This window comes from Micromys minutus (assembly GCF_963924665.1).
Source record: "Micromys minutus genome assembly, chromosome: 28".
Lineage (NCBI taxonomy): Eukaryota > Metazoa > Chordata > Mammalia > Rodentia > Muridae > Micromys > Micromys minutus.
Genome location: NC_137963.1, coordinates 7,256,267 through 7,274,264, shown reverse-complemented (window position 1 = coordinate 7,274,264; position 17,998 = coordinate 7,256,267).

Below are 17,998 nucleotides of genomic sequence, written 5' to 3'. Positions count from 1 at the left end.
ACAAGTCCCATGCACAAGTGTGCTTTAAAGGTCAGCCTATGCTATAAAGATCATTGTCTGTGCTGTTTCATAAACCGGAGCAGGTCATATAAGGACACCTAAGTCAATGTGAAAGGGCACCACTCAAAGTCATAGATGCTGAGGTCTTTGCTTCTCTGTAGACCATTACCAGATAACAGGCATTATCAAAGACACCATAGCAGGCACTAATGCATACCCTCCATCTTGTCCAGCACTGCCACAGCTGAGCAGTCATTTTTCTAACACTTGTTATTCACCAGTTAATGGTCCCCGGGCATGTGGCAGCGTTGATCCTCCCATCAACTTTGAACTACCTAAACACAGTTTTTGACATTCATCTTAATTCAAGAAGAGGGAAATGATACTGGAATCAAATAGACAGACTAGGCATACTCCAGGACAGTCTGTAATGCTCAGATTATCCATCATAAAAGTACCTGGTGAAGATATCAGTGTAACAAAGGCTTAAGAGTCACCCTACCTCAAAACATATTGTGTTGTGCTTTAATTAGAGAGAATCAAGGGATACTCTGCTTGGTCCCAGTCCTCAGCAAACTCCTGCTGTTGTAGAAATGTAAATCTTTCTCCCTTTAGCCACACTTATCATATAAGTAAATTAACAGCTCTTTGTTAAGAGGATGAATATTAGCATAAATATGGCTTTTTCCCTTTCTCTCATCTAATGACAGTATTTATCAGTGTCAGAGAAATAGGACCCGGTTCCCACAGTTTCATTGCAATCTGTCACCTATGAGTTCAAGGCTTATCATCCTCTTCCCCCATATCATGTAACAGGCTGCAGGGACCTTTGGGACATCACCAGGAGTGCTCTGCGGGGAAAGCCAAGAAAGACGAAGTTCTTCTTTTACTGCATCACCAATGAAAAGAGTGAGACAGACTTGGAGAGAACACAGAAGTCTTTCACAGACAGAGTCACCACTGTGCTTTCTAGGGACAGCCTGCTCCCTGGCTGTTTGAGAAGTATGGACGTCAGATATAAATGTGGAAAAGGATGCTTAAAAGATCTTCTTGGGGAGGAAGAATTTTGAGATCTGAAATGCTGCAGAAACAAACTTGGGAAACAGTTCTACTACAACTTTTCTAGAATGAGATATAACTATTAATATCTCCTGTTAGGGCCGAAGGCTGCGCCCTACAAGATGGCGCTGGTTTCAGGTGCCATGAATCAGCTGAAGTGTGGTAAATAACCACTGGGTACACGTGCAAAGAGTGGTGCGAGCCAAGTCACCGCCCATCCCGGGGCGTCACGATCAGACCACTAGTGGGCAGCCAATCACACAGCGACACGCCACCCTTGGGGGGTATAAATTAGGGTGCCTTCTCCTGCTCAGGGTCTTCCTCTTCAACATACAATAAAGGTTGTTCGCAGAAGAATCCTGTTGTTGCACGCCTTCTCCTGCTGGCGGGAAGTGGGGCGCGCGACAATCTCCTAAATACAAATTCTTTAATTTGGGCTTTGATGTGGTATTAATTTAAATAAATTCCTACATAATAAATGTTCTTAACAATAAATTTGGTGAATCTTCATGTTAGTAAAAAGTTGGGACTCACAATAAATGGCTCATTGTTGTAGATTAGCTTGCTTTTCCATTAACAGTAATGAACACTAGCCGGTCAACCTGCTTTTTACCTGAGAAGTGGGAAAAGCATTTACTGGAAATGCATTGTAATTCACAGTGTAGAGTTTCCATTGGGCTCAAGAGCTTTCTTCACACAATGACTTAATTCTGCACTTATTCTGTTTCAGAAAGATCCAATAGGCCAATTAAGATGGAACTAAATCTCCCACAAATGCTACACACCACTGAGGGACTATTCAGTAAGTCCAGAAATACTCAGAAACAGCGATATCACGGCATGGGCATGACTTCTCAAGAATATAGACTCATGAATTGCCATTCCCAAGAAAGGAAAGGGAAAATGTTGAAGATACACACAAAAGAATGCAGTATGAAATATATATGTATATATATGTATATATGTATATATATGAAGTCTGTATATTTATATATATTTAAATGATATTTTTATTTGATGTATATATTAAATATATGTATTTAAAAGTATATTATATGTTAAATATATGTTTAACATATACGAATCTAAAAACATACATATATATTTAAAAGCATGAGAAAATAATTGGATACTAATATACCTTTTATTGAAAATTATTAAATGTGAGCATTGTACATTTGCCTCTGGTCTAGTTTTTAAATAAAACATTAGAGACATTCCCCTTTGGTGGCTTTTGTTTCTGTAATTAATCTATAACACTGTGTTTTAGCAGTTACCAAACTTCAGTAAAACTCTTAGTATTCTGAAAACATGGCTATGGAGGGGTGAGATGGGTCAACAGATAAATGCTCTTGTGCTGCAAACATGTCAGTCAGCGTGTGTTCCTCAGATCCCACAATGAAAAAAAAAATGAACGAGGCCCTGAAAGTTGTTCTCTGCCTCCCCCACATGTCCTATGGCTTATAGGCTTGTCTAACTCTGCCAACACACATAATAATAATAATGATAATAATAGTAATAATAGCAATAATATGTTAAATAGAAGAAAATTAATTATGTATGTTTTCACAATGCATGCTACATCTCAGCCACAGCACGCACGGTACTCATCATTAGCACTGAAGGAGGAATGGTAGGTTCAAACTTTTGATGCCATTTTATGAAGGTATAGCAGAGTTCTTTGTCATGCTTCCATGTTAACAAAGGTGCAGTTTGGGCATATTGGTCTTCTCAGTTGAGTCAGAAGTTTGCATTTCATCATGAATCATGGAACAGGAAAAAGAAAGAACCTGAATGCACTATACACAGACTTCATTTCACGTCTGTGATTTCACTAAGTTACCGAAAACTCAGTTACCCTTCTGCCTTAAAAGAATGGAGGTTTTATATTAGAAGAAAGACATACAACTCAGAGCTAAGGGTCAGGAGGTGAGTGGGCCCAGGCTGACATTGACAAGTGTAACTTCAGTCCTACAGCCGCAGCACACCAGCAAACCAAATGGGTTCATGACCAAGCCAGCTCAGTCAGTCAACAGGGTCTCTAGGAGGGAGTGAGGGCTGAAAAGGAAAAACAGACAGAATGAAACACCAGACTGTAGTGAACCTGAAACAGCTGCTTCTATACCTTTGACATGACCAGCTCCCAGATCAAAGACAAGTAGTGAACAAGGAGATCACGCACGACAGTAAAGTAGGAAGCAGAGATATCACATAAGGTAGTGATTCCGCAAAGTAGTAAACACACCCCCACGATCACTGTTTCTAATGTCCTGGTCAAAGCCCAGTGACAGATGTCAAGTTTCTAGAAGCAGCACCAAAAGCTCTCAGCAGGTTGGGAAGAGGATATGGATACAGGAAGATGATGAAGTGCACACTAGGAACAACATTGTTTTGAGTATTTCTGGCCCTGGGTCTTTCCATTGGATTTTTGTGGTTAAATTTTTGCGGACTGATCTGAAACACAACTGGGTATTGTTGATTTTTCTGGAAATGGCCTTGACCTAACCTGTGCCAGCCTCACCTGAATAAACACATCACTGTACACCCATTCCCACAGAAACAAGCAGAACTTGGTGAAATGCTGTTTTCTTTCCTGTTGACTCTTCAGGTCCTCCTTCCTTATTCATCTCTGTTATGGCTTCACCTCCTTAAAATACAGAATCATACTTCACCTGTCACTCTCAGTATCCTGGCCTATTAGGATCGCAGAAGATTTTCTACTAGACAATACGCAATAATCACACACTCCTAAGAACAACAGAGGGCAACAAAAACTTAGTGGAAAAATAACCTCCCAGCAAAAACAAAACTACATATCACCTCCTAGAATTATATATTTTTTCCAATCCAGATACCTAGACACCAGCATATTTCAAAAAAACAAAAAAACAAACAAAACAGTCACAAGAAAATATGTCTCTAGACATGTGTCTCAAAACAATCTGTTACCAGAGCTCAAAAACTCCACAACATCAGGCCCTGAATGTTACAACATAGCTGAAACACACACACACACACACACACACATACAAGACTGTAAAATAGTCTTTATGAATATGATAGCAGGCTTTAAAAAGATAATGAATAAATCCCTCAAATCTATGAAATCACAAACTATGGAAGAAAATAGTTCAAGACCTAAAAGTGGAGATGAAATTAATTTAAAAATTGAGGAAAATCTGGAACTTAAAAATTTTATGAAATCATCTTTAATAACAACAAAGACAACAAAAAGCCCACATACACATGGAAGCTTAACAATACACTAATCGACAATAACATGGTCAAGGAAGAAATAAAGAAAGAAATTAGGATTTTTTAGAATTTAATGAAAATGAAAACACAACATACCCAAACCTATGGGATTCAATGAAAGCAGTACTAAGGAGTAAACTCATAGCTCTGTGTGCCTCCTAAAATAAACTGGAGTATACACTAGCAGCTTGATACCACAGCTGAAAGCTATAGAATGAAAAGAAGCAGATACACCCAAGAAAAGTAGACTGCAGGAAATAATCAAACTCAGAGCAGAAATCAACCGAGGAGAAACAAAAAGAACTATACAAAGAATCAACAAAACTGGAAGCTGGTTCTCTGAGACATTCAACAAGATCTATAAACCCTTAGCCAGACTAACTAGAGGGCAAAGAGAGAGTATCAAAATTAAAAAAAAAATCAGAAATGAAAGGGGTGACATAACAACAGAAACTGGGAAAACTTAAGAAATCATCAGATCCTATTACAAAAGCCTATACTAAAAAAAAAAAAAAAAAAAAAAAAAAAAAAAAAAAAAACTGGAAAATCTCAAGGAAATGGACAAATTTCTAGACAAATACCAGATACCAAAGTTAAATCAGGATCAGATAAACCATCTAAACAGTATAACACCTAAACATCTAACACCTAAAGAAATAGAAGCTGTCATTAAAAGCCCCCCCCCAAAAAAACAGGACTAGATGGGTTTGTGCAGAATTCTATATGAGACTTTCATAAAAAACCGAATACCAATACTATTCAAACTATTCCACAAAATAGAGACAGAGGTAACACTACCCAACTTATTCTTTGAAGCCACAATTACTTTCATAGCTACACCACACAAAGACCCTACAAGGAAAGAGAACTTTAGGCCAATTTTCCTCAGGAACATTGAAGCAAAAATACTCAAAAAAAAATCTTGCAAACCAAACCCAAGAACACATGATCAAGTAGGCTTCATTCCTGGGATGCAGGAATGGTTCAATATACGGAAATCCATCAATGTAATTCATCATATAAACAAAGTCAAAGAAAAAAAAACACATGATCATCTCACTAGATGCAAAGAAAGAATTTGACAAAATTCAACACCCCTTCAAGTTAAAAGTCTTGGAAAGAGCAGGAATCCAAGTCCCATACCTAAACATAGTAAAAGCAATATACAACCAACTAGTAGCAAACATCAAACTAAATAGAGAGAGACTTGAAGCAATCCCACTGAAATCAGGGACTAGACAAGGCTGCCCACTCTCCCCCAACCTATTCAATATAGTACTGAAGTCCTAGCCAGAGCAATCAGACAATAAAAGGAAGTCAAAGGGATAAAAATCAGAAAGGAAAAAGTCAAAATATCACTATTTGCCGATGACATGATAGTATACTTAAGTAACCCCAAAAACCAAGAGAACTTTTACAGCTGATAAACAACTTCAGCAAAGTGGCTGGATATAAAATTAACTCAAACAAATCAGTGGCCTTCCTCTACTCAAAGGATAAACAGGCTGAGAAAGAAATTAGGTAAAAAAATAACCTTCACAATAGTTACAGACAATATGAAATACCTTGGTTTGACCCTAACTAAGCAAGTGAAAGATCTGTATGACAAGAACTTCAAATCTTTAAAGAAGAAAATTGAAGAAGATCTCAGAAAATGGAAAGATCCCCCATGCTTATGGGTTGGAAGAATCAACATTGTAAAAATGGCCATCTTACCAAAAGCAATCTACAGATTCAATGCAATCTCCACCAAAATTCCAACTCAATTCATTATAGAGTTGGAGAGAGCAATTTGCTAATTCATCTATAGCAACAAAAACCTATTGGAGTGAAATCTATCCTCAACAACAAGAAAACTTTTTCGGGAATCACCATCCCTGACCTCAAGCTATATTACAAAGCAATTGTGATAAAAACCTCATGGTGTTGGTATGGAGATAGGCAGGTAGATCAACGGAAAAGAATTGAAGACCCAGAAATAAACCCTCACACCTATGGTCACTTGATCTTTGACTAAGGAGGTAACAACATTCAATGGAAAAAGGACAGCCTCTTCAACAAATGGTGCTGTTTCAATTGGCAGTCAGAATGGAGAAGAATACTAATCAATCCTTTCTTATCTCCTTGTACAAAGCTCAAGTGCAAGTGGATAAAAGATCTCCACATAAAACAAGGTACATTGAAACTATTAGAAGTGAAAGTAGGGAAAACCTTAGAACACATAGGCACAGGGGAAATTTTCCTGAACAGGACACCAATGGTTTATGCTCTAAGATAAAGAATCGATAAATGGGACCTCAAAAATTGCAAATGTTCTGTAAAGCTAAGGAACCATTCAAGAAAACAAAATGACAGCCAACAGACTGGGAAAGGATCTTTACCAATCCCACATCTAATAGAAGTCTAATATCTAGTATGTACAAAGAACTCAAGAAGTTAGACTCCAGGGAACCAAACAACCCTATTAAAAATGGGGTACAGAGCTAAACAAAGAATTCCCAACTGAGGAATACCGAATGGCCGAGAAGTACCTAAAGAAATGTTCAACATCCTAGTCATTATGGAAATACAAATTAGAACAACCCTGAGACTCTACCTCATACCAGTTAGAATGGTTAAGATCAAAAACTCAGATGACAGCAGATGCTGGCAAGGATGTGGAGAAAGAGGAACACTTCTTCACTGTTGGTAGGGTTGTAAGCTGGCACAACTACTCTGGAAATCAGTCTGGTGGTTCCTCAAAAAATTGGACATAGTACTACCTGAAGACTTATTTATTCCACTTTGGGCATATACCCCAACATATAATAAGGACACATGTTTCACCATGTTCATAGCAGCCTTATAATAGCCAGAAGCTAGAATGAACCTAGATGTCCTTCAACAGAGGAATGGATACAAAAATTGTGGTACATTTACACAATGGAGTGCTACTCAGTTATTAGAAACAAGGGCTTTATGAAATTCCAAGGCACATGGATGGAACTAGAGAATATCATCCTGAGTGAAGTAACCCAGTCACAAAAGAACACACATGGTATACACTCACTGATATTTGTATATTAGCCCCAGAAACCTCTGAATACCCAAGAAACAACTCACTGACCTTATGGAGCTCAAAAGGAAGGAAGGCCAAAATGTGGAAGCCTCAGTCTTTCTTAGGAAAAAAAAAAAAAAAGAACAAGAAAAAGGGGGAAAAACAACCCTTGTATTCATTATAAATTCTTATGTAACAAATTTTGTGAGCTATAATAACATTTGATAAAATAAATTAATTAATAAAAATATTTAAGAAATCAAACAGGAATCTCAAAGAAAAGCTTCACCAACAAAATACAAGACATTGAAAAGATAATCTCAGGTACTGAAGACATAATACAAAAAATGGGTGCCTTGCTGTACTAGCTGGTTTTGTGTCGACTTGACGCAAGCTGAAGTAATCACAGAGAAAGGAGCCTCAGTTGGGGAAATGCCTCCATGAGATCCAGCTTTAAGGCATTTTCTCAACTAGTGATCAAGGGGAGAGGGCCCAGCCAATTGTGGGTGGTGCCATCCCTGGGCTGGTAGATCTGGGTTCTATAATAAAGCAAGCTGAGCAAGCCAGGGGAAGCAAGCCAGTAAGTAACATCCCTACATGGCCTCTACATCAGCTCCTGCTTCCTGACCGGCTTGAGTCCCAATCCTGACTTCCTTTGGTGATGAACAGCATGTGGAAGTGTAAGCTGAATAAATCTTTTCATCCCCAACTTTCACCATCCCCAAATAACGTATGCTAGAACACTCTCCAGAAACAGACAGTGGAAACCCATTGCTAAAGACAACATCTATACATCTCATTGAATGTAGAAAGGTTGTGCTTGTGCCTATATGAAACCTTCACCCCTATGTTATAGTCACTTTCATGCACAAGTCTCTATTCTGCAGGCTACTGAAAGAGAAACATGGACTCCAACACAAAACCTTTGACCTATAATCTGTCTTGCCTACAAGATGTGTTGGGACAGTAGTGGAGCAGAACTTGTAGGGATAGCCAAGTAATGTCTGACTTAACCTGAGGCCCACTCCACAAGAGGGAGCCCATGCCCAACATTACTTGGATGGCCAGAAACCAACAATTGCATAGGCCAGAGGCCTAGGGTAGAACCCAACATGCTTGGTAAGAAAGAAAGGAAGAAAGAAAGAAAGGAAGGAAGGAAGGAAGGAAGGAAGGAAGGAAGGAAGGAAGGAAAATAGACAGACAGATAGATAGATAGACAGACAGACAGACAGACAGATGGACAGATAGACAGATAGATAGACGGACAGATAGATACACAGACAGATAAATACTTTCTTGGGAACTCTCCCTGAGTTTCCGGCTATGCTCCAAGTACGGCCACTGCCAAGCCACTGTGTCACCTAGCCCTGTCAGTTGCCAACTGGCATTTTCCCAAGAAAGCTTTGCCAAGCTACCAACAACTACCCTTCCCCCAAATGCTGGGCGCTGCCATTCCAGTGCTTCCAGCGAATCCCCCAGCTGCCTGCTCTCTTCTGCCCCATTTATCCCCGACAGAAAACACTAGAGACTTTTATTATTCTACAACTGAGCAGATAACTCAATGGTTGGACAAAGAATTTCCTATCCTAACCTCAACAGTAGCCTTTTCCATTCTCCTTGGCCTCTGCTAGTGATGGAGTCTACATACTATAAATGCCCCACAAGACCTACATGTCTGCTACTTCCTGTCTACTCCACGGCCTGATCTGACTCCACCATCCTCTTTGCATCCTGTTCTCCTCCTCGTGGGACCTGGAAATCCACCTTTTTCCATCAGTAACTTCAGCTGTCTTTAGTAAATCCACCTTTTTCCATCAGTAACTTCAGCTGTCTTTAGTGACGTAATCAAGAAACAATTGGGCACCCAGATTTCAGAATCAGCTCCTCCCCTTACAGAAAGAAAATAGTAATAATCAATGAAATGATTCCTAGTGATATTTTCTGAGTTCACGGACTGGTGCCTCATCCAGTTGTCATTAGAGAGGTTTCTTCTGGCAGTAGATGACAGAGGGTTTGGGAAGACCCTCAGCAATACTTTATTCAGAGAAAGAGTCTGAATTGGATTTCTCCATCAGGTTCCTCCCTCCAGAGCATGGGAAATCTCACAGAAGAGGGGGCAGAAAGATTGTAGGCATGAGAGAGGATGGTGGACACCAGGAGACTAGGGCCCACTGAATCCGATACGCAGGGTGCATACAGGCTCACAATGACTGAAGTTGCAAGCAAGAGGCCTACAGGGCTCTAAACCAGGTCCTCTGTGAATATGTTGTAGCTGTGAGTTTGGTGTTTTGGAAGGACTTCTAACTGTGGGAGTCACTGTGTCTTTGGGTCATTTGCCTCCTCTTGGTACTCCTTTCCCCTGTCTAGCCTCGGTCTTAGAGCATCTGCCTTGCCTTATTGGATGTCATTTGATAGACCACTGTAATAAGAGGTTTTTATTCCATGTATGTGGGGTGGCTCATCCTCCAGGGAGAGTCAACCCCGAACTTAAAAAGCATCCATTTTTTATACTTTTTGGTGAGGGCTGTGAACTACTATTTTACCATTGGTCAGCAGTATAATTTTTAGAAAGAGGAGAGGAAGTGGGGAGGAAAGGGGGAAGAAACTTTGGCAGTAAGGTTGTTGACAATTAGCATTCTTCTTGGAATTCAGTACAGGGAAGGATAGGAGAGCTGTTCCTAAAGCAGTTGTTTTTGTTTTGTCTTAAGTTAGCTTGGTCAGTATAGCTTCACCTGTCCACTAAAATTTTGTTTTTATATTTTCAGAGACTTGTTTATATATTTCAAAACTTTGAGGAGTTTTGTCCTTGTTTTGTTTCTCAGAATTGGGTGATTAGAGCATGAGCTAATTATGACATGTGTCTGGACCCTATCTAGGGCTTTCTAGAAAGCCAGGTGGCTATCAGTCAGTATATTATGTGTTTTTTTGTTTGTTTGTTTTTTATGAAAATTACTCTGGGCCATTGTTTTTATTTGTCAGGCACAGGCGGGATCTCATAGCCTTGGGATGACTGGAAAATTTCTGAGTCTGACATTAACCATTTCTGTGTCTTTAGGGTCTCACAATCTAAGAATGGGGTGTTTTGAAAAGATCTCAGAGCCCCCCCCAAAACCTTGTTTTTTTTTAATTACCTCCATTTTCTATTTAACATATTCTTAGATTGAGGTATTAATTTCTTCTATCTTAGAATTATGTTCTTCCAGATTCTCTCTTCCAAGTCTTTTAATCTCTTATTAAGATTTACCTCTGAACATTTTTTTAAGTTGCTAAGTTTCTCTTTTCTAGCTTTATTTTGGTTTAGCCTTTCCCTAGTGATTCTCTTTTGTTAAATTCTAATTTCACTGAGTGTGATGGCACATGCCTTTAATCCTAGCACTGAGGAGGCAGAAGTAAGCAGATTTCTGAAAGTCTGAGGCCAACTTGGTCTACATAGCAAGTACTAGGGTAGTAAAGTAGTTTCTGTCTCAAAACAAAACTCCTACTTGATTTTTTTTCATTATTACATTCAACTGTTGTGTTTTCATGGCCTTCACTCAGGTTCTTGAGTTTCAGCTATACTGCGTCTCCATGCTCATCATAATAGGATGGCTGACCTGTCATCTTAGCTATTCATCTTTGTGTTTCTGCACTGCGATGTAGGTATCTACAGCAAATGTTTGAAGTTGGTGTAGACATCTGGTTTTAACTTTGCTCAAGGGGGTGTGGCTTTCTTTGTTTGCTCTTGTGTACAGCATTGGTTAGTTTTATGTCATGTTGGCACAAGCTTGAGTCATCAGAGAGGAGGGAACCTCAACTAAGAAAATAATTCATAAAACTGGGTCATAGAAAACCATGTAGCGCATTTTCTATAATTAATATTTGATGTGGGAGGGCCCAACCCTGTGTGGATGATACCACCCCTGGGACTGTGGTCCTGGATGCTACAGAAATGCAGGTTGAGAGAGCCTTAAGGATCAAGCTAATAAAAGGCACTTTTTCATGACTTCCGGATCAGCTCCAGCCTCCAGATTCCTGTCATTTTTGACTTCCTACCCGGGCTTGCTTGGATGATGACTAGTGATGTGGGAACACAAGACAAGTAAACCCTTCCCTCGCCAACTTACTTTTGTCCATGTTGTTTCACCAGAGCAATAGTAAGCCTAACAACAACTATGCCTATTCTGGATTTTTGCCAGGTGTGGTAACTGTGGTGTTCTTTGGTCTCAATAAAGTATAGTGGCTGGTCCTTGGTTCTAGACAAGGGTGGTGTTTGTGGGATCCATAGTATAGAAAAGTTCTGCTGGTCCATTGGTAGTCACGGGGGAATGAAGATGGAATAGAAGGAATAATTGGGTCCCAGCCAATGCAGCAGGCAGCAGCATTAGTAGAGGGCTGCCTTTTCCCCACACTAATAGTATCAGTTCCTTTCACCTTTGTGCTTTTCTGGAATAACTCAAAAGAAATCCAGACATATTACGTTTCCCACAAATGCTGCATTCAACCTATTCTTATGTAGTTAAAATATAGTCTGTTATGATAATAGTGTTGACATTTTTCTAACAAACTGTTTACTCCTCAAATATGTAGAAAGATATCTGGTGGAAATCAGATCGTACTTACTATTTATTGCTTTAACATTATAAAGGCATAAAACACTTTCTTAACCTTCCCAATGCCTTCAAACTATATGCTGGTGTATAAACTAGTATGTTAGCTTATATAAAGAAAAAAGAGTTTTACTAAAAATGTTTTGCTTTGGGTAAGAATCCATACTCTTCTTTCGTAGAAGGAGAAAAGTGATGTCTTTTGTTTGGTGTTGCACTTAGATGGTTGACAGAAAATAAGTTTTAACATCTCACACTCTTTTTAACCTTATTTTTCTGCTTTTTCTGGTACTTGTTTGCATACTGAAAAGGATACTATATGTTCCTATGCTGATGCTCCCCAAAACTGAAAAGATATAAAAATAATAGGAAGACTGTGGCTCTGAGGTTGGACATGGGTGTGGACATCTACGCATATGGATCTGGCTCAGCAAGACCAGGGAACATCATATACCTCATGATCAGACTCCACCAAGACTAGAGATGACCAGTTCTAGGGCTACAATGTCCCCAGAGGTCACTACAAAACAAAAACTTTACTGCAGTGGGTCCAGAGTGAGCTGAAAAACTGGAGACTTTGACTCCATCAGTCTATTGTTTGGCTGGTTGTTAGCCGAGCCTTTAACTGATAATCCATCCCTCTAGCCCAACCCCAATAGTCTCAGACATAGGGTTTCAACTCCAGAAGTTATGTCTATTAAGTTGTGCTTTATTTAGAGAGATAATAATCTGAGAATGCACTGAGTAAGTGAGTGCCCTGTTTTGTTTTGTTTTTCATATATTAAGATTGTATATCATTTTGTTATGAGTCGACAACTCCTGTTTACACTGAATTCACTCAATGAGCATTTTATACATAGATAGTTATATTTTAAAAGGAAAAAAAGGTGAGTGGAGTTGTTGTTATTGGTTTTTAGCAGTTACCATCATTACAACCTCATAATGCATCAGATTATGAAAAGTGGACATCTAATGGAGAAAGATCTTGAATATCAGATAAACCATATTTCAGAGAATAAAATCAACAAAATTAAAGGCAGACACTAGTTCCCATGGTTAATGATCAATAAGTAATATAGGACAACATTCTTTTATCTCTCTTATTGTTCCTCACTATTTGAACTAAAGCCAAACAGTTATTTTGTTCTTCCAGCAGAGTACCAATTACAAATCTCAAAGCCTACCCTGCTCCCAATAATTACTTTTCCACTAGCGCATATGAAGTGAGAATTCTACTTCACATTAGCATTACAATCTTTTGAGATTCCTATTTCAGTAGTTTTAAAACTTGATTCTTATTTAAAGTGATAGAATATTTCTCACTTTGTATTTGGAGTGTATCAGAGACAACAATCTGTGGTTGTTCAAAGAAGCAAAGGAGATACATCAATGGCCAACTTTCAGAGAAAGAATAAAGCATTCTCAAAACCCAACAGGAGGCATCATAAAATTATTGGGCTTCTCTTTCCAATGCAATTGTTCACAATTGTATTGATTTTCATTTGGATTTGTGGCTTAATATAAAACCCACATGGCATGAAAAAATATTTATTTAGGAATTTCTTTTGTACGGTTATTTGTTGTTAGTGCTTAAAGAACAAGAAATGAAGCAAAACTTTATTGGAGAACAGACATTCATTTGTCTTTTAGATGTTCCTAAAATAACATCAGACATGAACTGACTTTAAAAAAGAAAATCAAGCCAAGCCAAGCTGCCCTAAGCAGCCTGCTCTCCAAGGGGGACCTTCATTCTTCCTCCACCTCTCCCCCCACCCCATTCATCAGACCTGTGGATCCTGAGCCATATAAGTTAACCTCCCCTTTCTCACCCATCTTCCATGTACCTTAAGTCCTCTGGGCCAAGCCAAACTATCCTGAACAGCCTGCTAGCCCAGGCAGACCTCCATTCTCCTATCACTTCTCTGCCCATCTTCAGCAAACCCGTGGCTCCTGAGCCATAAAGACCTGTAGATCTAGAACCCATCTGAGCAACCCAAGGATATTCATCAGAGGTCTGCCACACCAGGACCATCAAGGTTCACCTCCTCCAATACCTACTACGACAAGAACATCCAGGGACCGAACACATCCAGATGGATAAAGGCCCTCAAAAGAACAAAATCAACAAAAGTCAGAGGGATATGACACCCTTAGAACACAGCCACTAAAGGAACTGAGGTAGCAGAATAGACTCCATTTTTCTTTTAAGACTCCATTCTAAGTTAGCTTGTCCTTAGAGGGGCACGACCACCCACTCTTGAGGTCTGATAAAAATTTCAAAATGTCCCTGGCTGTAGCAAAATCGACACTGTAGTTGAAGCCAGCTGATAACAATGGGGTGTGCTAAGAAAACATGTCTTTCCCAGGTCAAGATGTTCCTATTTCGATGTATGTTACCTTCTTGTAAGTTAACCTGGTGCTGTAAACCACTTAGCTTAAAGACCAACATTCCTTTACCCTCTCATATGGTCCCAAGACTTGGATACCCCCACTTGCATTTTTTCCTTTATAAACCCCCCTTCACTGAGTCCTGGGGTCACTCTCCTATCTTGCTTCATCAGGAAGGTTTGTGGCCCAGGCTCAAGAACTTGAATAAAGACTCTCATGTGCTTGCATCAGAGCTGTGGTTCCTGGTGGTCTCTTTGGGATTTTTGCAATCTGGGCACAATACTACCATATACAGCAAGCCCTGAATATCCTAAACCAACCAACACCCCCCCCCCACACACACACACAATGACCTTAAATCCAATCTTATAAAGATTATAGAGGCCTTTAAAGAGGAAATGGATAAATTCTTTACAGAAATACAGGAAAATACAATCAAACAGGTAGAGGTCTTTAAAGAAGAAACGAATAAATCCAAATTTCCTAAAGAAAATACAATTAAACAGGCAAAGGAAATAACTAAAACTGTACAAGACCTGAAAGTAGAGGGATAAGGAAGGAGAAGTTATAAAGAAAACACAGTCTGGGAAAATCCTGGAGACAGAAAGCGCAGAGAAGAGATGCAAACATCACCAACAGATACAGGAAATGGAAAAATGTCGGTAAACCAAGACATCCGTCAAAGGAAATGTTAAACCTAACATTTTCCTGACACAATACAAGCAGGAAATCAGGGATACTGTGAAACAGCCTAACCTAAGACCTAACCTAAGTTTCACTCAGCTAAATCCTATGGTTCACATCCAGATGGGGGGTGGGGGAAGGCTCTGCATGCTTACCTAAAAGTTTTCCTAAACCTTCAGAAGCTCTGTGGTCTATGCACCTTTAGGTGAGCACTATTACTGGTGAAAAATGTTTGTAGAAATTTAAATGCAATCAATTTAAAACATCGTGCTGTTAAATTCCTTGTTTGGTATAAAAATGCATATGCATCTTATTAGAAATTTTGTATCTGTCAGAAGCTATCAGAAGAGATTTGAATTCTTAATAAAGGTATCCAGTTTCTATTGGAATTCACAGATGAACAATTTACTAGGACAGAGGCTATCTATTCTCTGTTGACTTTCATAGGTCAATTGTTATGTGAATATTGAATTCTTGCCTACTCTAATATGAGTCAAATGTAAATAAACCTACTCCTCAGAAGAACAAAGTTATAAAATACTCAGGGCTCTCTCTGTGTCTCTTCCTCTTTCTCTCCCTTTATCTCTGTCTCTCTTTGACTCTCTCTCTCTCCGTCTCTCTCCCTCTCTGTCTCTTTCTCTCTGTCTCTCTCCCTCTCTCTCTCCCTTTCCCTCTGTCTCTCACTTTGTCTCTGTCTCTCCTCCCCTCTCCCTCCCTCTCTTCCCCCCACTGTGTGTGTGTTGTGTGTCTATGTGAAATGTTTTAAGTTTTTTACCCAAAGAAATATTGATAAAAATCAGGGTCTCAGTTTAAAAAAGTACCCTGAACCCAGATAACAATTGTTTTTTATAGAACTGGAAAAAAAAATCATGTTTATCACGTTCAATTCTAAATGCTGAGAGTTTGACCTCTTGTGGCTAATTGAATTAATTTACTTGGATTAATTTGGGGAATCTAATTTCAGGCCATTTTCTTGTATTTGTATCCATATTCTTTGAGAAGCTAACTTGTAAGCCACTTTGTGATTCCCCAAAGATAGCTAGTGCCAAGGGCTTTATACTTTCTGCTTCTATGCGGTTGTCATGTACGTGCTTCAGACACCATATATTATTAAACATTAATGCAGATAATTCTTTATAACTGCGCTATAATTTTTCTTTTTTATTAAGAATTTTAAAGTAGATTTCTCAAAAACCTTAAATCAAGGAATATTTCACATTTTCTGAGTTGTTTGTTTTTCTTACTCTTGGCTGTTTTTACTATGACAAACGTTTTGTCTCAAATTTGTGAAATTAATAATTTTTATATGATATGTGTTAGAATATATTGAAGATGGTCAACCTTTGTCCTTATTTTATATTTATTACCCTCTATCTGCCTTTTTTTCCTTGCTTTTTTATTATTCAACTGGGAGCATTTTTATTTACATGAGATCCCTTCCTTATTATGTTTAACAATCTTTCCTTGATACATTATTCATTGAATATCATATTAGCTAAGTATTAGACAAACATGACTTAGAAATTATTGTCAGACACATTAAAATGGTACAGTTTTAGTTAGTCATAGTTATTTTTCTAATAATGAGATAAATTAAATATATAACATGTATCATTTTCATGATTCCAGAAGTCTGTCAAACCAAATGAAGAAACTGTATTTAATGCACTTTAGGAAATATAAAATATCCTAACCAGGCATAATAGCAGAGGCCATAACTCCAGCAACTGTAGAAACTAAGGCAGGAAGATCACAAGTTGGGGGCCAGCTTGGGTTACAGAATGAGTTCAGGGATAGTTTGAGCAATTCAGTGAGAGCTCTGTGTCAAAGTAAAACACCAAAATGTCACAAGGCATGTACCTCAGTAGTAGAACTTGCTTACCATGCACAGAGCCCTAGGTTCAGTTCTCAGCAGCAATACTATTATTACCTCTAATAATAATAATTAATAGTGTCTTAAAATAGAATATTAATTACACAATTAATCCAAAATGCTGCTAAGCAATGAAGTATTACTGATGTAGATAGTATACAGAGATATTACTTAGTTTTTAAGGTTATAGCATGATATAGCCCAGGTAGAGTATTTGGTTTCATCCCCCTTTGAATTTTATAGTTTTTGTTAAAGATACCATTAGGGTATACCTGTTGTATAGCAATGTACTAATAGATCAAACAGTTTACCTTGGATGTAAATTCATTGAGATACAACGTGTTACATGGGATATAAAACAGCAGGACCTCCTAAAGCAGTGGTTCTCCACTTTCCTAATGCTGGGACCCTTTAATATAGTACCTCATGTTGTGATGACCCCAAACCGTACAATTATTTATGGTGCTACTTAATATCGGTAATTTTGCTACTATTATGAATTGTACTATAATAATTTTTCTTAGGTGACCCCTGTGAAAGTGGCCTTCAAACCCCCCACCCCAAAAAGAGGTTGTGAGCCCTAGGTTGAGAGCTACCAGGCTAAGAGGCAGTGAAGCATTCCATCCTTCATGGAAACTCACTAACTCCTCAAGGCAAACAACACTAAATAGCCACAAGAAGTATGTGAAACTGATCATTTTAGCCTTCTCCCTTCCCAGTCATATATAAGCAGTAAAGATTGTTGAGAGACCCTGCCTGGGGAAAGCAGAGGTCAATTTTAGTGGGCTGAATGAAAATGGTCCCCATAGCCTCATGTATTTGAGTGTGTGTTCCACAGTTCATGGAACTGTTTAAGAAAGATGAGGGGATGTGGTTTTATTGGAGGAGGTGTGTCAATATGAGGTTTCAGAATCCCAGGCTATTCCCAGTAATTTCTCTCTAGACCTCAACCCCCCAAATCAGTGTTTCAACATGACCATAGTTTGATGTTTTTAAAGTGAGACAATGGAGAGGTTATAAGTTAAACACTTTAAAAATATGTCCATGGGAACATAGGGAGGGTTGATGAAAGCAAAGGAGGAGATGTTCCTCCACAGGCCTCAGATGCTTCCGTTCTTA